Source organism: Paramisgurnus dabryanus, chromosome 6 (genome assembly GCF_030506205.2).
Source record: "Paramisgurnus dabryanus chromosome 6, PD_genome_1.1, whole genome shotgun sequence".
Taxonomy (NCBI): domain Eukaryota; kingdom Metazoa; phylum Chordata; class Actinopteri; order Cypriniformes; family Cobitidae; genus Paramisgurnus; species Paramisgurnus dabryanus.
In genome coordinates, this window is record NC_133342.1 from 44,253,831 (window position 1) to 44,272,356 (window position 18,526).

General features: G+C 46.3%; 21 non-coding genes across 21 annotated transcripts; 11 read left to right on the forward strand and 10 right to left on the reverse strand.

The window, feature by feature from the left end:
* Positions 1-193: 193 nt before the first annotated feature.
* On the reverse strand, positions 194-305 carry trnal-caa (transfer RNA leucine (anticodon CAA)). Its single transcript has 2 exons — positions 268-305; positions 194-239 (listed from the first exon to the last, which is right to left on the reverse strand). It is a non-coding gene; the product is annotated as a tRNA-Leu (tRNA).
* Positions 306-449: 144 nt separating this feature from the next.
* On the forward strand, positions 450-522 carry trnar-ccu (transfer RNA arginine (anticodon CCU)). The gene has a single exon. It is a non-coding gene; the product is annotated as a tRNA-Arg (tRNA).
* Positions 523-1,701: 1,179 nt separating this feature from the next.
* On the reverse strand, positions 1,702-1,813 carry trnal-caa (transfer RNA leucine (anticodon CAA)). Its single transcript has 2 exons — positions 1,776-1,813; positions 1,702-1,747 (listed from the first exon to the last, which is right to left on the reverse strand). It is a non-coding gene; the product is annotated as a tRNA-Leu (tRNA).
* Positions 1,814-1,957: 144 nt separating this feature from the next.
* Positions 1,958-2,030, forward strand: trnar-ccu (transfer RNA arginine (anticodon CCU)). Its single transcript has one exon. It is a non-coding gene; the product is annotated as a tRNA-Arg (tRNA).
* A 1,476-nt stretch (positions 2,031-3,506) lies between these two features.
* On the reverse strand, positions 3,507-3,618 carry trnal-caa (transfer RNA leucine (anticodon CAA)). Its single transcript has 2 exons — positions 3,581-3,618; positions 3,507-3,552 (listed from the first exon to the last, which is right to left on the reverse strand). It is a non-coding gene; the product is annotated as a tRNA-Leu (tRNA).
* Positions 3,619-3,762: 144 nt separating this feature from the next.
* On the forward strand, positions 3,763-3,835 carry trnar-ccu (transfer RNA arginine (anticodon CCU)). Its single transcript has one exon. It is a non-coding gene; the product is annotated as a tRNA-Arg (tRNA).
* Positions 3,836-5,311: 1,476 nt separating this feature from the next.
* trnal-caa (transfer RNA leucine (anticodon CAA)) lies at positions 5,312-5,423 on the reverse strand. Its single transcript has 2 exons — positions 5,386-5,423; positions 5,312-5,357 (listed from the first exon to the last, which is right to left on the reverse strand). It is a non-coding gene; the product is annotated as a tRNA-Leu (tRNA).
* Positions 5,424-5,567: 144 nt separating this feature from the next.
* Positions 5,568-5,640, forward strand: trnar-ccu (transfer RNA arginine (anticodon CCU)). The gene has a single exon. It is a non-coding gene; the product is annotated as a tRNA-Arg (tRNA).
* Positions 5,641-7,115: 1,475 nt separating this feature from the next.
* On the reverse strand, positions 7,116-7,227 carry trnal-caa (transfer RNA leucine (anticodon CAA)). Its single transcript has 2 exons — positions 7,190-7,227; positions 7,116-7,161 (listed from the first exon to the last, which is right to left on the reverse strand). It is a non-coding gene; the product is annotated as a tRNA-Leu (tRNA).
* A 144-nt stretch (positions 7,228-7,371) lies between these two features.
* Positions 7,372-7,444, forward strand: trnar-ccu (transfer RNA arginine (anticodon CCU)). Its single transcript has one exon. It is a non-coding gene; the product is annotated as a tRNA-Arg (tRNA).
* Positions 7,445-8,920: 1,476 nt separating this feature from the next.
* trnal-caa (transfer RNA leucine (anticodon CAA)) lies at positions 8,921-9,032 on the reverse strand. Its single transcript has 2 exons — positions 8,995-9,032; positions 8,921-8,966 (listed from the first exon to the last, which is right to left on the reverse strand). It is a non-coding gene; the product is annotated as a tRNA-Leu (tRNA).
* A 144-nt stretch (positions 9,033-9,176) lies between these two features.
* trnar-ccu (transfer RNA arginine (anticodon CCU)) lies at positions 9,177-9,249 on the forward strand. The gene has a single exon. It is a non-coding gene; the product is annotated as a tRNA-Arg (tRNA).
* Positions 9,250-10,726: 1,477 nt separating this feature from the next.
* trnal-caa (transfer RNA leucine (anticodon CAA)) lies at positions 10,727-10,838 on the reverse strand. The gene is made up of 2 exons: positions 10,801-10,838; positions 10,727-10,772 (listed from the first exon to the last, which is right to left on the reverse strand). It is a non-coding gene; the product is annotated as a tRNA-Leu (tRNA).
* Positions 10,839-10,982: 144 nt separating this feature from the next.
* Positions 10,983-11,055, forward strand: trnar-ccu (transfer RNA arginine (anticodon CCU)). Its single transcript has one exon. It is a non-coding gene; the product is annotated as a tRNA-Arg (tRNA).
* A 1,475-nt stretch (positions 11,056-12,530) lies between these two features.
* trnal-caa (transfer RNA leucine (anticodon CAA)) lies at positions 12,531-12,642 on the reverse strand. Its single transcript has 2 exons — positions 12,605-12,642; positions 12,531-12,576 (listed from the first exon to the last, which is right to left on the reverse strand). It is a non-coding gene; the product is annotated as a tRNA-Leu (tRNA).
* A 144-nt stretch (positions 12,643-12,786) lies between these two features.
* Positions 12,787-12,859, forward strand: trnar-ccu (transfer RNA arginine (anticodon CCU)). The gene has a single exon. It is a non-coding gene; the product is annotated as a tRNA-Arg (tRNA).
* Positions 12,860-12,865: 6 nt separating this feature from the next.
* On the forward strand, positions 12,866-12,937 carry trnal-caa (transfer RNA leucine (anticodon CAA)). The gene has a single exon. It is a non-coding gene; the product is annotated as a tRNA-Leu (tRNA).
* A 1,398-nt stretch (positions 12,938-14,335) lies between these two features.
* Positions 14,336-14,447, reverse strand: trnal-caa (transfer RNA leucine (anticodon CAA)). Its single transcript has 2 exons — positions 14,410-14,447; positions 14,336-14,381 (listed from the first exon to the last, which is right to left on the reverse strand). It is a non-coding gene; the product is annotated as a tRNA-Leu (tRNA).
* A 144-nt stretch (positions 14,448-14,591) lies between these two features.
* On the forward strand, positions 14,592-14,664 carry trnar-ccu (transfer RNA arginine (anticodon CCU)). Its single transcript has one exon. It is a non-coding gene; the product is annotated as a tRNA-Arg (tRNA).
* A 1,179-nt stretch (positions 14,665-15,843) lies between these two features.
* On the reverse strand, positions 15,844-15,955 carry trnal-caa (transfer RNA leucine (anticodon CAA)). The gene is made up of 2 exons: positions 15,918-15,955; positions 15,844-15,889 (listed from the first exon to the last, which is right to left on the reverse strand). It is a non-coding gene; the product is annotated as a tRNA-Leu (tRNA).
* A 144-nt stretch (positions 15,956-16,099) lies between these two features.
* On the forward strand, positions 16,100-16,172 carry trnar-ccu (transfer RNA arginine (anticodon CCU)). The gene has a single exon. It is a non-coding gene; the product is annotated as a tRNA-Arg (tRNA).
* Positions 16,173-18,526: the final 2,354 nt, after the last annotated feature.

Genomic DNA, 18,526 nt, shown 5'->3' on the forward strand with positions numbered 1-18,526 from the left:
TTGCCTACGTGATGTTAATGAAAGAATTAATTCAGAGCATGTTGTGGGAAATGAGATTCGTTCCTAGGAGAAAGTTTGAAATTGGCCCTTTCAGATGTTCCAATTGATGACAGTGCTTACATTTGAAAACTTGTTGTGAATGAGATTTGCACCAGAACTATGATAGTTTCATCATGCCTCGCCAAAAACCTTCTGTCAGAAGTGGGATTTGAACCCACGCCTCCATTGGGAGACCAGAAACCTCACAAACTGAGAAGGTCGGACAACCTTGAGTCTGGCGCCTTAGACCGCTCGGCCATTCTGACAAGGCTCATACATCCTAAAACTGATGTTACCGTGTCCAAAGTCATGTCAGTTCTCTGTTCTCCCAACATGTCATGCAATCCATTGTAGCATGTCTGTGTTTGTTGATGTTCCAACAGAACATGGTCCATGATCGTCACCCCAAAGCCCCAGTGGCCTAATGGATAAGGCACTGGCCTCCTAAGCCAGGGATTGTGGGTTCGAGTCCCATCTGGGGTGCGCTTCAGCAGAGTGGCGCAGCAGAAGCGTGCTGGGCCCATAACCCAGAGGTCGATGGATCGAAACCATCCTCTGCTAAGAGCCCTTTTCTTGAAGGCTTGCATGGCTCTGGCTCTGAGAAAAGGCTGGCAGAATGTTATCCCGTTTTCACCATAATTGGAAAGGCAGCTGTTCTTTATTTCTTAATTGCAAGTTTATTCAAGACACCTGAATCATTGGCATGGTGCCAACAGTCTACATCAGAGTGGCCTGCTTTGCCAGGGCCTGTAGGTTGAGTCGTGTCCGGGCTGTGCTCGAGCAGAGAGGCGCAGCGGAAGCGTGCTGGGCCCATAACCCAGAGGTCGATGGATCGAAACCATCCTCTGCTAGCAGTCCTTTAGTTAAAAGCCTGCATGGCTCTGAGAAAACGCTGACAAGACATTACTTCGTTTCACCATGAGTCCTCATCTTTGGAAAGGCGGCTGTACTTTTTTTCTTAATTACAAGCCTATTCAAGACTCCTGGTGACTCATTTATGAAGCGCGCGTAGGCACAGATTTGATCGTAAAGTGTGCGTCCCCCAAAATCTAAGGCAAAGTCCATATTTCTTAAAACTGTCTTTGACGTGGAAAAGTGCCTAGCGCCATGTCAGGGCCTGAGCAGGCGCACGCGCTATTGCTTGTCAGATTGCTGTAGGTATTTGGAAATATAAGCCATTTTTGCTGCTCTTAAAGGATTTAAACATTGACAGGCGCTCTTTTATATGTCAGTGGCATTAAAAAGGCATCGATTATAATTCCGCAAGTGTTCAGCTGCGCACAATTTCAAGCTCATTTACGATTTACAGATTTAAGGTCAGAAAATGAGGCCTACGCGTGCTTTCTATGGGTACCTTCGTTTTATTAATAACAAGTGTGCGCTTTTGAGAAAGGGGCCTGATCATCAATGCCATGGATGTGGCACATTTCTAGGAGAGAGTATGAAATTGGCACATTCAGATCCACCCATTGCCTACGTGATGTTAATGAAAGAATTAATTCAGAGCATGTTGTGGGAAATGAGATTCGTTCCTAGGAGAAAGTTTGAAATTGGCCCTTTCAGATGTTCCAATTGATGACAGTGCTTACATTTGAAAACTTGTTGTGAATGAGATTTGCACCAGAACTATGATAGTTTCATCATGCCTCTACAAAAACCTTCTGTCAGAAGTGGGATTTGAACCCACGCCTCCATTGGGAGACCAGAAACCTCACAAACTGAGAAGGTCGGACAACCTTGAGTCTGGCGCCTTAGACCGCTCGGCCATTCTGACACGGCTCATACATCCTAAAACTGATGTTACCGTATCCAAAGTCATGTCAGTTCTCTGTTCTCCCAACATGTCATGCAATCCATTGTAGCATGTCTGTGTTTGTTGATGTTCCAACAGAACATGGTCCATGATCGTCACCCCAAAGCCTCAGTGGCCTAATGGATAAGGCACTGGCCTCCTAAGCCAGGGATTGTGGGTTCGAGTCCCATCTGGGGTGCGCTTCAGCAGAGTGGCGCAGCGGAAGCGTGCTGGGCCAATAACCCAGAGGTCGATGGATCGAAACCATCCTCTGCTAAGAGCCCTTTTCTTGAAGGCTTGCATGGCTCTGGCTCTGAGAAAAGGCTGGCAGAATGTTATCCCGTTTTCACCATAATTGGAAAGGCAGCTGTTCTTTATTTCTTAATTGCAAGTTTATTCAAGACACCTGAATCATTGGCATGGTGCCAACAGTCTACATCAGAGTGGCCTGCTTTGCCAGGGCCTGTAGGTTGAGTCGTGTCCGGGCTGTGCTCGAGCAGAGTGGCGCAGCGGAAGCGTGCTGGGCCCATAACCCAGAGGTCGATGGATCGAAACCATCCTCTGCTAGGTGTACTTTTATTAAAAGCCTGCATGGCTCCGGCTCTGAGAAAACGCTGACAAAACATTACGTCGTTACACCACGTGTCCTCGTCATTGGAAAGGCAGCTGTACCTTATTTCTTAATTACGAGTTTTTCAAGACACCTGAATCCTTGGCATTATGCCAAAATTCTACATCAGTGTGGCCTTCTTAGCTAGGGACGCTAGGTGGAGTCGTGCCCTGGAGCATGCAAGCAGAGTGGCGCAGCGGAAGCGTGCTGGGCCCATAACCCAGAGGTCGATGGATCGAAACCATACTCTGCTAGCAGTCCTTTAGTTAAAAGCCTGCATGGCTCTGAGAAAACGCTGACAAGACATTACTTCGTTTCACCATGAGTCCTCATCTTTGGAAAGGCGGCTGTACTTTTTTTCTTAATTACAAGCCTATTCAAGACTCCTGGTGACTCATTTATGAAGCGCGCGTAGGCACAGATTTGATCGTAAAGTGTGCGTCCCCCAAAATCTACGGCAAAGTCCATATTTCTTAAAACTGTCTTTGACGTGGAAAAGTGTCTAGCGCCATGTCAGGGCCTGAGCAGGCGCACGCGCTATTGCTTGTCAGATTGCTGTAGGTATTTGGAAATATAAGCCTTTTTTGCTGCTCTTAAAGGATTTAAACATTGACAGGCGCTCTTTTATATGTCAGTGGCATTAAAAAGGCATCGATTATAATTCCGCAAGTGTTCAGCTGCGCACAATTTCAAGCTCATTTACGATTTACAGATTTAAGGTCAGAAAATGAGGCCTACGCGTGCTTTCTATGGGTACCTTCGTTTTATTAATAACAAGTGTGCGCTTTTGAGAAAGGGGCCTGATCATCAATGCCATGGATGTGGCACATTTCTAGGAGAGAGTATGAAATTGGCACATTCAGATCCACCCATTGCCTACGTGATGTTAATGAAAGAATTAATTCAGAGCATGTTGTGGGAAATGAGATTCGTTCCTAGGAGAAAGTTTGAAATTGGCCCTTTCAGATGTTCCAATTGATGACAGTGCTTACATTTGAAAACTTGTTGTGAATGAGATTTGCACCAGAACTATGATAGTTTCATCATGCCTCACCAAAAACCTTCTGTCAGAAGTGGGATTTGAACCCACGCCTCCATTGGGAGACCAGAAACCTCACAAACTGAGAAGGTCGGACAACCTTGAGTCTGGCGCCTTAGACCGCTCGGCCATTCTGACACGGCTCATACATCCTAAAACTGATGTTACCGTGTCCAAAGTCATGTCAGTTCTCTGTTCTCCCAACATGTCATGCAATCCATTGTAGCATGTCTGTGTTTGTTGATGTTCCAACAGAACATGGTCCATGATCGTCACCCCAAAGCCCCAGTGGCCTAATGGATAAGGCACTGGCCTCCTAAGCCAGGGATTGTGGGTTCGAGTCCCATCTGGGGTGCCCTTCAGCAGAGTGGCGCAGCGGAAGCGTGCTGGGCCCATAACCCAGAGGTCGATGGATCGAAACCATCCTCTGCTAAGAGCCCTTTTCTTGAAGGCTTGCATGGCTCTGGCTCTAGGAAAAGGCTGGCAGAATGTTATCCAGTTTTCACCATAATTGGAAAGGCAGCTGTTCTTTATTTCTTAATTGCAAGTTTATTCAAGACACCTGAATCATTGGCATGGTGCCAACAGTCTACATCAGAGTGGCCTGCTTTGCCAGGGCCTGTAGGTTGAGTCGTGTCCGGGCTGTGCTCGAGCAGAGTGGCGCAGCGGAAGCGTGCTGGGCCCATAACCCAGAGGTCGATGGATCGAAACCATCCTCTGCTAGGTGTACTTTTATTAAAAGCCTGCATGGCTCCGGCTCTGAGAAAACGCTGACAAAACATTACATCATTACACCACGTGTCCTCGTCATTGGAAAGGCAGCTGTACCTTATTTCTTAATTACGAGTTTTTCAAGACACCTGAATCCTTGGCATGATGCCAAAATTCTACATCAGTGTGGCCTTCTTAGCTAGGGACGCTAGGTGGAGTCGTGCCCTGGAGCGTGTAAGCAGAGTGGCGCAGCGGAAGCGTGCTGGGCCCATAACCCAGAGGTCGATGGATCGAAACCATCCTCTGCTAGCAGTCCTTTAGTTAAAAGCCTGCATGGCTCTGAGAAAACGCTGACAAGACATTACTTCGTTTCACCATGAGTCCTCATCTTTGGAAAGGCGGCTGTACTTTTTTTCTTAATTACAAGCCTATTCAAGACTCCTGGTGACTCATTTATGAAGCGCGCGTAGGCACAGATTTGATCGTAAAGTGTGCGTCCCCCAAAATTTACGGCAAAGTCCATATTTCTTAAAACTGTCTTTGACGTGGAAAAGTGCCTAGCGCCATGTCAGGGCCTGAGCAGGCGCAGGCGCTATTGCTTGTCAGATTGCTGTAGGTATTTGGAAATATAAGCCATTTTTGCTGCTCTTAAAGGATTTAAACATTGACAGGCGCTCTTTTATATGTCAGTGGCATTAAAAAGGCATCGATTATAATTCCGCAAGTGTTCAGCTGCGCACAATTTCAAGCTCATTTACGATTTACAGATTTAAGGTCAGAAAATGAGGCCTACGCGTGCTTTCTATGGGTACCTTCGTTTTATTAATAACAAGTGTGCGCTTTTGAGAAAGGGGCCTGATCATCAATGCCATGGATGTGGCACATTTCTAGGAGAGAGTATGAAATTGGCACATTCAGATCCACCCATTGCCTACGTGATGTTAATGAAAGAATTTATTCAGAGCTTGTTGTGGGAAATGAGATTCGTTCCTAGGAGAAAGTTTGAAATTGGCCCTTTCAGATGTTCCAATTGATGACAGTGCTTACATTTGAAAACTTGTTGTGAATGAGATTTGCACTAGAACTATGATAGTTTCATCATGCCTCGCCAAAAACCTTCTGTCAGAAGTGGGATTTGAACCCACGCCTCCATTGGGAGAACAGAAACCTCACAAACTGAGAAGGTCGGACAACCTTGAGTCTGGCGCCTTAGACCGCTCGGCCATTCTGACACGGCTCATACATCCTAAAACTGATGTTACCGTGTCCAAAGTCATGTCAGTTCTCTGTTCTCCCAACATGTCATGCAATCCATTGTAGCATGTCTGTGTTTGTTGATGTTACAACAGAACATGGTCCATGACTGTCACCCCAAAGCCCCAGTGGCCTAATGGATAAGGCACTGGCCTCCTAAGCCAGGGATTGTGGGTTCGAGTCCCATCTGGGGTGCGCTTCAGCAGAGTGGCGCAGCGGAAGCGTGCTGGGCCCATAACACAGAGGTCAATGGATCGAAACCATCCTCTGCTAAGAGCCCTTTTCTTGAAGGCTTGCATGGCTCTGGCTCTAGGAAAAGGCTGGCAGAATATTATCCAGTTTTCACCATAATTGGAAAGGCAGCTGTTCTTTATTTCTCAATTGCAAGTTTATTCAAGACACCTGAATCATTGGCATGGTGCCAACAGTCTACATCAGAGTGGCCTGCTTTGCCAGGGCCTGAAGGTGAGTCGTGTCCGGGCTGTGCTCGAGCAGAGTGGCGCAGCGGAAGCGTGCTGGGCCCATAACCCAGAGGTCGATGGATCGAAACCATCCTCTGCTAGGTGTACTTTTATTAAAAGCCTGCAGGGCTCCGGCTCTGAGAAAACGCTGACAAAACATTACGTCGTTACACCACGTGTCCTCGTCATTGGAAAGGCAGCTGTACCTTATTTCTTAATTACGAGTTTTTCAAGACACCTGAATCCTTGGCATGATGCCAAAATTCTACATCAGTGTGGCCTTCTTAGCTAGGGACGCTAGGTGGAGTCGTGCCCTGGAGCATGTAAGCAGAGTGGCGCAGCGGAAGCGTGCTGGGCCCATAACCCAGAGGTCGATGGATCGAAACCATACTCTGCTAGCAGTCCTTTAGTTAAAAGCCTGCATGGCTCTGAGAAAAAGCTGACAAGACATTACTTCGTTTCACCATGAGTCCTCATCTTTGGAAAGGCGGCTGTACTTTTTTTCTTAATTACAAGCCTATTCAAGACTCCTGGTGACTCATTTATGAAGCGCGCGTAGGCACAGATTTGATCGTAAAGTGTGCGTCCCCCAAAATCTACGGCAAAGTCCATATTTCTTAAAACTGTCTTTGACGTGGAAAAGTGTCTAGCGCCATGTCAGGGCCTGAGCAGGCGCACGCGCTATTGCTTGTCAGATTGCTGTAGGTATTTGGAAATATAAGCCTTTTTTGCTGCTCTTAAAGGATTTAAACATTGACAGGCGCTCTTTTATATGTCAGTGGCATTAAAAAGGCATCGATTATAATTCCGCAAGTGTTCAGCTGCGCACAATTTCAAGCTCATTTACGATTTACAGATTTAAGGTCAGAAAATGAGGCCTACGCGTGCTTTCTATGGGTACCTTCGTTTTATTAATAACAAGTGTGCGCTTTTGAGAAAGGGGCCTGATCATCAATGCCATGGATGTGGCACATTTCTAGGAGAGAGTATGAAATTGGCACATTCAGATCCACCCATTGCCTACGTGATGTTAATGAAAGAATTAATTCAGAGCATGTTGTGGGAAATGAGATTCGTTCCTAGGAGAAAGTTTGAAATTGGCCCTTTCAGATGTTCCAATTGATGACAGTGCTTACATTTGAAAACTTGTTGTGAATGAGATTTGCACCAGAACTATGATAGTTTCATCATGCCTCGCCAAAAACCTTCTGTCAGAAGTGGGATTTGAACCCACGCCTCCATTGGGAGACCAGAAACCTCACAAACTGAGAAGGTCGGACAACCTTGAGTCTGGCGCCTTAGACCGCTCGGCCATTCTGACACGGCTCATACATCCTAAAACTGATGTTACCGTGTCCAAAGTCATGTCAGTTCTCTGTTCTCCCAACATGTCATGCAATCCATTGTAGCATGTCTGTGTTTGTTGATGTTCCAACAGAACATGGTCCATGATCGTCACCCCAAAGCCCCAGTGGCCTAATGGATAAGGCACTGGCCTCCTAAGCCAGGGATTGTGGGTTCGAGTCCCATCTGGGGTGCCCTTCAGCAGAGTGGTGCAGCGGAAGCGTGCTGGGCCCATAACCCAGAGGTCGATGGATCGAAACCATCCTCTGCTAAGAGCCCTTTTCTTGAAGGCTTGCATGGCTCTGGCTCTAGGAAAAGGCTGGCAGAATGTTATCCAGTTTTCACCATAATTGGAAAGGCAGCTGTTCTTTATTTCTTAATTGCAAGTTTATTCAAGACACCTGAATCATTGGCATGGTGCCAACAGTCTACATCAGAGTGGCCTGCTTTGCCAGGGCCTGTAGGTTGAGTCGTGTCCGGGCTGTGCTCAAGCAGAGTGGCGCAGCGGAAGCGTGCTGGGCCCATAACCCAGAGGTCGATGGATCGAAACCATCCTCTGCTAGGTGTACTTTTATTAAAAGCCTGCATGGCTCCGGCTCTGAGAAAACGCTGACAAAACATTACATCATTACACCACGTGTCCTCGTCATTGGAAAGGCAGCTGTACCTTATTTCTTAATTACGAGTTTTTCAAGACACCTGAATCCTTGGCATGATGCCAAAATTCTACATCAGTGTGGCCTTCTTAGCTAGGGACGCTAGGTGGAGTCGTGCCCTGGAGCGTGTAAGCAGAGTGGCGCAGCGGAAGCGTGCTGGGCCCATAACCCAGAGGTCGATGGATCGAAACCATACTCTGCTAGCAGTCCTTTAGTTAAAAGCCTGCATGGCTCTGAGAAAACGCTGACAAGACATTACTTCGTTTCACCATGAGTCCTCATCTTTGGAAAGGCGGCTGTACTTTTTTTCTTAATTACAAGCCTATTCAAGACTCCTGGTGACTCATTTATGAAGCGCGCGTAGGCACAGATTTGATCGTAAAGTGTGCGTCCCCCAAAATTTACGGCAAAGTCCATATTTCTTAAAACTGTCTTTGACGTGGAAAAGTGCCTAGCGCCATGTCAGGGCCTGAGCAGGCGCAGGCGCTATTGCTTGTCAGATTGCTGTAGGTATTTGGAAATATAAGCCATTTTTGCTGCTCTTAAAGGATTTAAACATTGACAGGCGCTCTTTTATATGTCAGTGGCATTAAAAAGGCATCGATTATAATTCCGCAAGTGTTCAGCTGCGCACAATTTCAAGCTCATTTACGATTTACAGATTTAAGGTCAGAAAATGAGGCCTACGCGTGCTTTCTATGGGTACCTTCGTTTTATTAATAACAAGTGTGCGCTTTTGAGAAAGGGGCCTGATCATCAATGCCATGGATGTGGCACATTTCTAGGAGAGAGTATGAAATTGGCACATTCAGATCCACCCATTGCCTACGTGATGTTAATGAAAGAATTAATTCAGAGCATGTTGTGGGAAATGAGATTCGTTCCTAGGAGAAAGTTTGAAATTGGCCCTTTCAGATGTTCCAATTGATGACAGTGCTTACATTTGAAAACTTGTTGTGAATGAGATTTGCACCAGAACTATGATAGTTTCATCATGCCTCGCCAAAAACCTTCTGTCAGAAGTGGGATTTGAACCCACGCCTCCATTGGGAGACCAGAAACCTCACAAACTGAGAAGGTCGGACAACCTTGAGTCTGGCGCCTTAGACCGCTCGGCCATTCTGACACGGCTCATACATCCTAAAACTGATGTTACCGTGTCCAAAGTCATGTCAGTTCTCTGTTCTCCCAACATGTCATGCAATCCATTGTAGCATGTCTGTGTTTGTTGATGTTCCAACAGAACATGGTCCATGATCGTCACCCCAAAGCCCCAGTGGCCTAATGGATAAGGCACTGGCCTCCTAAGCCAGGGATTGTGGGTTCGAGTCCCATCTGGGGTGCCCTTCAGCAGAGTGGCGCAGCGGAAGCGTGCTGGGCCCATAACCCAGAGGTCGATGGATCGAAACCATCCTCTGCTAAGAGCCCTTTTCTTGAAGGCTTGCATGGCTCTGGCTCTAGGAAAAGGCTGGCAGAATGTTATCCAGTTTTCACCATAATTGGAAAGGCAGCTGTTCTTTATTTCTTAATTGCAAGTTTATTCAAGACACCTGAATCATTGGCATGGTGCCAACAGTCTACATCAGAGTGGCCTGCTTTGCCAGGGCCTGTAGGTTGAGTCGTGTCCGGGCTGTGCTCAAGCAGAGTGGCGCAGCGGAAGCGTGCTGGGCCCATAACCCAGAGGTCAATGGATCGAAACCATCCTCTGCTAGGTGTACTTTTATTAAAACCCTGCATGGCTCCGGCTCTGAGAAAACGCTGACAAAACATTACATCATTACACCACGTGTCCTCGTCATTGGAAAGGCAGCTGTACCTTATTTCTTAATTACGAGTTTTTCAAGACACCTGAATCCTTGGCATGATGCCAAAATTCTACATCAGTGTGGCCTTCTTAGCTAGGGACGCTAGGTGGAGTCGTGCCCTGGAGCGTGTAAGCAGAGTGGCGCAGCGGAAGCGTGCTGGGCCCATAACCCAGAGGTCGATGGATCGAAACCATCCTCTGCTAGCAGTCCTTTAGTTAAAAGCCTGCATGGCTCTGAGAAAACGCTGACAAGACATTACTTCGTTTCACCATGAGTCCTCATCTTTGGAAAGGCGGCTGTACTTTTTTTCTTAATTACAAGCCTATTCAAGACTCCTGGTGACTCATTTATGAAGCGCGCGTAGGCACAGATTTGATCGTAAAGTGTGCGTCCCCCAAAATTTACGGCAAAGTCCATATTTCTTCAAACTGTCTTTGACGTGGAAAAGTGCCTAGCGCCATGTCAGGGCCTGAGCAGGCGCAGGCGCTATTGCTTGTCAGATTGCTGTAGGTATTTGGAAATATAAGCCATTTTTGCTGCTCTTAAAGGATTTAAACATTGACAGGCGCTCTTTTATATGTCAGTGGCATTAAAAAGGCATCGATTATAATTCCGCAAGTGTTCAGCTGCGCACAATTTCAAGCTCATTTACGATTTACAGATTTAAGGTCAGAAAATGAGGCCTACGCGTGCTTTCTATGGGTACCTTCGTTTTATTAATAACAAGTGTGCGCTTTTGAGAAAGGGGCCTGATCATCAATGCCATGGATGTGGCACATTTCTAGGAGAGAGTATAAAAATTGGCACATTCAGATCCACCCATTGCCTACGTGATGTTAATGAAAGAATTAATTCAGAGCATGTTGTGGGAAATGAGATTCGTTCCTAGGAGAAAGTTTGAAATTGGCCCTTTCAGATGTTCCAATTGATGACAGTGCTTACATTTGAAAACTTGTTGTGAATGAGATTTGCACCAGAACTATGATAGTTTCATCATGCCTCGCCAAAAACCTTCTGTCAGAAGTGGGATTTGAACCCACGCCTCCATTGGGAGACCAGAAACCTCACAAACTGAGAAGGTCGGACAACCTTGAGTCTGGCGCCTTAGACCGCTCGGCCATTCTGACACGGCTCATACATCCTAAAACTGATGTTACCGTGTCCAAAGTCATGTCAGTTCTCTGTTCTCCCAACATGTCATGCAATCCATTGTAGCATGTCTGTGTTTGTTGATGTTCCAACAGAACATGGTCCATGATCGTCACCCCAAAGCCCCAGTGGCCTAATGGATAAGGCACTGGCCTCCTAAGCCAGGGATTGTGGGTTCGAGTCCCATCTGGGGTGCCCTTCAGCAGAGTGGCGCAGCGGAAGCGTGCTGGGCCCATAACCCAGAGGTCGATGGATCGAAACCATCCTCTGCTAAGAGCCCTTTTCTTGAAGGCTTGCATGGCTCTGGCTCTAGGAAAAGGCTGGCAGAATGTTATCCAGTTTTCACCATAATTGGAAAGGCAGCTGTTCTTTATTTCTTAATTGCAAGTTTATTCAAGACACCTGAATCATTGGCATGGTGCCAACAGTCTACATCAGAGTGGCCTGCTTTGCCAGGGCCTGTAGGTTGAGTCGTGTCCGGGCTGTGCTCAAGCAGAGTGGCGCAGCGGAAGCGTGCTGAGCCCATAACCCAGAGGTCGATGGATCGAAACCATCCTCTGCTAGGTGTACTTTTATTAAAAGCCTGCATGGCTCCGGCTCTGAGAAAACGCTGACAAAACATTACATCATTACACCACGTGTCCTCGTCATTGGAAAGGCAGCTGTACCTTATTTCTTAATTACGAATTTTTCAAGACACCTGAATCCTTGGCATGATGCCAAAATTCTACATCAGTGTGGCCTTCTTAGCTAGGGACGCTAGGTGGAGTCGTGCCCTGCAGCGTGTAAGCAGAGTGGCGCAGCGGAAGCGTGCTGGGCCCATAACCCAGAGGTCGATGGATCGAAACCATCCTCTGCTAGCAGTCCTTTAGTTAAAAGCCTGCATGGCTCTGAGAAAACGCTGACAAGACATTACTTCATTTCACCATGAGTCCTCATCTTTGGAAAGGCAGCTGTACTTTTTTTCTTAATTACAAGCCTATTCAAGAGTCCTGGTGACTCATTTATGAAGCGCGCGTAGGCACAGATTTGATCGTAAAGTGTGCGTCCCCCAAAATCTACGGCAAAGTCCATATTTCTTAAAACTGTCTTTGACGTGGAAAAGTGCCTAGCGCCATGTCAGGGCCTGAGCAGGCGCAGGCGCTATTGCTTGTCAGATTGCTGTAGGTATTTGGAAATATAAGCCTTTTTTGCTGCTCTTAAAGGATTTAAACATTGACAGGCGCTCTTTTATATGTCAGTGGCATTAAAAAGGCATCGATTATAATTCCGCAAGTGTTCAGCTGCGCACAGTTTCAAGCTCATTTACGATTTACAGATTTAAGGTCAGAAAATGAGGCCTACGCGTGCTTTCTATGGGTACCTTAGTTTTATTAATAACAACTGTGCGCTTTGAGAAAGGGGCCTGATCATCAATGCCATGGATGTGGCACATTTCTAGGAGAGAGTATGAAATTGGCACATTCAGATCCACCCATTGCCTATGTGATGTTAATGAAAGAATTAATTCAGAGCATGTTGTGGGAAATGAGATTCGTTCCTAGGAGAAAGTTTGAAATTGGCCCTTTCAGATGTTCCAATTGATGACAGTGCTTACATTTGAAAACTTGTTGTGAATGAGATTTGCACCAGAACTATGATAGTTTCATCATGCCTCGCCAAAAACCTTCTGTCAGAAGTGGGATTTGAACCCACGCCTCCATTGGGAGACCAGAAACCTCACAAACTGAGAAGGTCGGACAACCTTGAGTCTGGCGCCTTAGACCGCTCGGCCATTCTGACACGGCTCATACATTCTAAAACTGATGTTACCGTGTCCAAAGTCATGTCAGTTCTCTGTTCTCCCAACATGTCATGCAATCCATTGTAGCATGTCTGTGTTTGTTGATGTTCCAACAGAACATGGTCCATGATCGTCACCCCAAAGCCTCAGTGGCCTAATGGATAAGGCACTGGCCTCCTAAGCCAGGGATTGTGGGTTCGAGTCCCATCTGGGGTGCGCTTCAGCAGAGTGGCGCAGCGGAAGCGTGCTGGGCCCAAAACTCAGAGGTCGATGGATCGAAACCATCCTCTGCTAAGAGCCCTTTTCTTGAAGGCTTGCATGGCTCTGGCTCTGAGAAAAGGCTGGCAGAATGTTATCCCGTTTTCACCATAATTGGAAAGGCAGCTGTTCTTTATTTCTTAATTGCAAGTTTATTCAAGACACCTGAATCATTGGCATGGTGCCAACAGTCTACATCAGAGTGGCCTGCTTTGCCAGGGCCTGTAGGTTGAGTCGTGTCCGGGCTGTGCTCGAGCAGAGTGGCGCAGCGGAAGCGTGCTGGGCCAATAACCCAGAGGTCGATGGATCGAAACCATCCTCTGCTAGGTGTACTTTTATTAAAAGCCTGCATGGCTCCGGCTCTGAGAAAACGCTGACAAAACATTACGTCGTTACACCACGTGTCCTCGTTATTGGAAAGGCAGCTGTACCTTATTTCTTAATTACGAGTTTTTCAAGACACCTGAATCCTTGGCATGATGCCAAAATTCTACATCAGTGTGGCCTTCTTAGCTAGGGACGCTAGGTGGAGTCGTGCCCTGGAGCGTGTAAGCAGAGTGGCGCAGCGGAAGCGTGCTGGGCCCATAACCCAGAGGTCGATGGATCGAAACCATCCTCTGCTAGCAGTCCTTTAGTTAAAAGCCTGCATGGCTCTGAGAAAACGCTGACAAGACATTACTTCGTTTCACCATGAGTCCTCATCTTTGGAAAGGCGGCTGTACTTTTTTTCTTAATTACAAGCCTATTCAAGACTCCTGGTGACTCATTTATGAAGCGCGCGTAGGCACAGATTTGATCGTAAAGTGTGCGTCCCCCAAAATCTACGGCAAAGTCCATATTTCTTAAAACTGTCTTTGACGTGGAAAAGTGCCTAGCGCCATGTCAGGGCCTGAGCAGGCGCACGCGCTATTGCTTGTCAGATTGCTGTAGGTATTTGGAAATATAAGCCATTTTTGCTGCTCTTAAAGGATTTAAACATTGACAGGCGCTCTTTTATATGTCAGTGGCATTAAAAAGGCATCGATTATAATTCCGCAAGTGTTCAGCTGCGCACAATTTCAAGCTCATTTACGATTTACAGATTTAAGGTCAGAAAATGAGGCCTACGCGTGCTTTTTATGGGTACCTTCGTTTTATTAATAACAAGTGTGCGCTTTTGAGAAAGGGGCCTGATCATCAATGCCATGGATGTGGCACATTTCTAGGAGAGAGTATGAAATTGGCACATTCAGATCCACCCATTGCCTACGTGATGTTAATGAAAGAATTAATTCAGAGCATGTTGTGGGAAATGAGATTCGTTCCTAGGAGAAAGTTTGAAATTGGCCCTTTCAGATGTTCCAATTGATGACAGTGCTTACATTTGAAAACTTGTTGTGAATGAGATTTGCACCAGAACTATGATAGTTTCATCATGCCTCGCCAAAAACCTTCTGTCAGAAGTGGGATTTGAACCCACGCCTCCATTGGGAGACCAGAAACCTCACAAACTGAGAAGGTCGGACAACCTTGAGTCTGGCGCCTTAGACCGCTCGGCCATTCTGACAAGGCTCATACATCCTAAAACTGATGTTACCGTGTCCAAAGTCATGTCAGTTCTCTGTTCTCCCAACATGTCATGCAATCCATTGTAGCATGTCTGTGTTTGTTGATGTTCCAACAGAACATGGTCCATGATCGTCACCCCAAAGCCCCAGTGGCCTAATGGATAAGGCACTGGCCTCCTAAGCCAGGGATTGTGGGTTCGAGTCCCATCTGGGGTGCGCTTCAGCAGAGTGGCGCAGCGGAAGCGTGCTGGGCCCATAACCCAGAGGTCGATGGATCGAAACCATCCTCTGCTAAGAGCCCTTTTCTTGAAGGCTTGCATGGCTCTGGCTCTGAGAAAAGGCTGGCAGAATGTTATCCCGTTTTCACCATAATTGGAAAGGCAGCTGTTCTTTATTTCTTAATTGCAAGTTTATTCAAGACACCTGAATCATTGGCATGGTGCCAACAGTCTACATCAGAGTGGCCTGCTTTGCCAGGGCCTGTAGGTTGAGTCGTGTCCGGGCTGTGCTCGAGCAGAGAGGCGCAGCGGAAGCGTGCTGGGCCCATAACCCAGAGGTCGATGGATCGAAACCATCCTCTGCTAGCAGTCCTTTAGTTAAAAGCCTGCATGGCTCTGAGAAAACGCTGACAAGACATTACTTCGTTTCACCATGAGTCCTCATCTTTGGAAAGGCGGCTGTACTTTTTTTCTTAATTACAAGCCTATTCAAGACTCCTGGTGACTCATTTATGAAGCGCGCGTAGGCACAGATTTGATCGTAAAGTGTGCGTCCCCCAAAATCTAAGGCAAAGTCCATATTTCTTAAAACTGTCTTTGACGTGGAAAAGTGCCTAGCGCCATGTCAGGGCCTGAGCAGGCGCACGCGCTATTGCTTGTCAGATTGCTGTAGGTATTTGGAAATATAAGCCATTTTTGCTGCTCTTAAAGGATTTAAACATTGACAGGCGCTCTTTTATATGTCAGTGGCATTAAAAAGGCATCGATTATAATTCCGCAAGTGTTCAGCTGCGCACCATTTCAAGCTCATTTACGATTTACAGATTTAAGGTCAGAAAATGAGGCCTACGCGTGCTTTCTATGGGTACCTTCGTTTTATTAATAACAAGTGTGCGCTTTTGAGAAAGGGGCCTGATCATCAATGCCATGGATGTGGCACATTTCTAGGAGAGAGTATGAAATTGGCACATTCAGATCCACCCATTGCCTACGTGATGTTAATGAAAGAATTAATTCAGAGCATGTTGTGGGAAATGAGATTCGTTCCTAGGAGAAAGTTTGAAATTGGCCCTTTCAGATGTTCCAATTGATGACAGTGCTTACATTTGAAAATTTGTTGTGAATGAGATTTGCACCAGAACTATGATAGTTTCATCATGCCTCGCCAAAAACCTTCTGTCAGAAGTGGGATTTGAACCCACGCCTCCATTGGGAGACCAGAAACCTCACAAACTGAGAAGGTCGGACAACCTTGAGCCTGGCGCCTTAGACCGCTCGGCCATTCTGACAAGGCTCATACATCCTAAAACTGATGTTACCGTGTCCAAAGTCATGTCAGTTCTCTGTTCTCCCAACATGTCATGCAATCCATTGTAGCATGTCTGTGTTTGTTGATGTTCCAACAGAACATGGTCCATGATCGTCACCCCAAAGCCCCAGTGGCCTAATGGATAAGGCACTGGCCTCCTAAGCCAGGGATTGTGGGTTCGAGTCCCATCTGGGGTGCGCTTCAGCAGAGTGGCGCAGCGGAAGCGTGCTGGGCCCATAACCCAGAGGTCGATGGATCGAAACCATCCTCTGCTAAGAGCCCTTTTCTTGAAGGCTTGCATGGCTCTGGCTCTGAGAAAAGGCTGGCAGAATGTTATCCCGTTTTCACCATAATTGGAAAGGCAGCTGTTCTTTATTTCTTAATTGCAAGTTTATTCAAGACACCTGAATCATTGGCATGGTGCCAACAGTCTACATCAGAGTGGCCTGCTTTGCCAGGGCCTGTAGGTTGAGTCGTGTCCGGGCTGTGCTCGAGCAGAGTGGCGCAGCGGAAGCGTGCTGGGCCCTTAACCCAGAGGTCGATGGATCGAAACCATCCTCTGCTAGGTGTACTTTTATTAAAAGCCTGCATGGCTCCGGCTCTGAGAAAACGCTGACAAAACATTACGTCGTTACACCACGTGTCCTCGTCATTGGAAAGGCAGCTGTACCTTATTTCTTAATTACGAGTTTTTCAAGACACCTGAATCCTTGGCATGATGCCAAAATTCTACATCAGTGTGGCCTTCTTAGCTAGGGACGCTAGGTGGAGTCGTGCCCTGGAGCGTGTAAGCAGAGTGGCGCAGCGGAAGCGTGCTGGGCCCATAACCCAGAGGTCGATGGATCGAAACCATCCTCTGCTAGCAGTCCTTTAGTTAAAAGCCTGCATGGCTCTGAGAAAACGCTGACAAGACATTACTTCGTTTCACCATGAGTCCTCATCTTTGGAAAGGCGGCTGTACTTTTTTTCTTAATTACAAGCCTATTCAAGACTCCAGGGGCCTCATTTATCAAGCGTGCGTACGAACAGAAGTGTGCGTAAAGTGTGCGTAGGAACAGTTTTACGCAAAGTGTGGAATTTATCAAATTGCACTTATACGTAGAAATGTGTGTAAATATACGCACACCTCGGAGTATGCGTACGCAGAGCATCTAGTGGTAGAATAGCGATACTACACAGGACCGTCCATCCCCAGCGTTAAAAGAACACTTTGCCTATTTATTATCCACCCCAAGGTGTTAAAAATGATTACTGTTAATAAAGTAACTGCAAATCAGTGTTGAAGTTAATTAATGAAATTAGTGTCTAACCCTATATTAGAAAGCTCCGTCAAATGCTTGGCTTATCTTGAAATATTGGAAGACTTGGCAAATCATCCATTCCGCCGGGAGCGCGTTTTCAGAGATCGCGCGATGATGCTGGTTATGCGGCTGTCCAAGGAAAGTTCTGTCATTGTCTGTCCTCCTACAGATTTCACGTCGGTGTGCTGTGACGCGTTTTTTTTTTTTTTTTTTTGGCTGATCATTTAATGTCAAACCACTTTTTTATTTCTAGAAGTGTTCTCATACCCAACGGAATTAATCTCACTGGTAACAAGTTCCCATGCAGATTTGTTTTCTTTTGTTAGTCATCCCTCCCGTACAAAGTGAACCAAACAGATGTGTTATTAACCTCATCCACCAGTTACTCAATTTCTATGTCTGTAAAGTTCCTCTTTTACGCTCTCTTTGCCATTATAGCGATGAGGGAAAAAGCACAACCACGTGACTTATAACGGGAGGTGTTGTCACCATATATGGTTCATTGGAGGCGTTTCGGAATGCAAATGACCATGAACGTGCACGAGCATGGTGCTTAAGAACAAGTGGGATTTATCATCAAGGATTACTTACTGATGTGCGTACGAACCCCGTGCGCACGTTTGATAAATCCCGATTTTTTTGTACTTAGGCACATTCTAAATTTCATTCGTAGGTACAAATATAGAACATTTTCTACGCACTGTTGATAAATGAGGCCCCTGGTGACTCATTTATGAAGCGCGCGTAGGCACAGATTTGATCGTAAAGTGTGCGTCCCCCAAAATCTACGGCAAAGTCCATATTTCTTAAAACTGTCTTTGACGTGGAAAAGTGCCTAGCGCCATGTCAGGGCCTGAGCAGGCGCACGCGCTATTGCTTGTCAGATTGCTGTAGGTATTTGGAAATATAAGCCATTTTTGCTGCTCTTAAAGGATTTAAACATTGACAGGCGCTCTTTTATATGTCAGTGGCATTAAAAAGGCATCGATTATAATTCCGCAAGTGTTCAGCTGCGCACAATTTCAAGCTCATTTACGATTTACAGATTTAAGGTCAGAAAATGAGGCCTACGCGTGCTTTCTATGGGTACCTTCGTTTTATTAATAACAAGTGTGCGCTTTTGAGAAAGGGGCCTGATCATCAATGCCATGGATGTGGCACATTTCTAGGAGAGAGTATGAAATTGGCACATTCAGATCCACCCATTGCCTACGTGATGTTAATGAAAGAATTAATTCAGAGCATGTTGT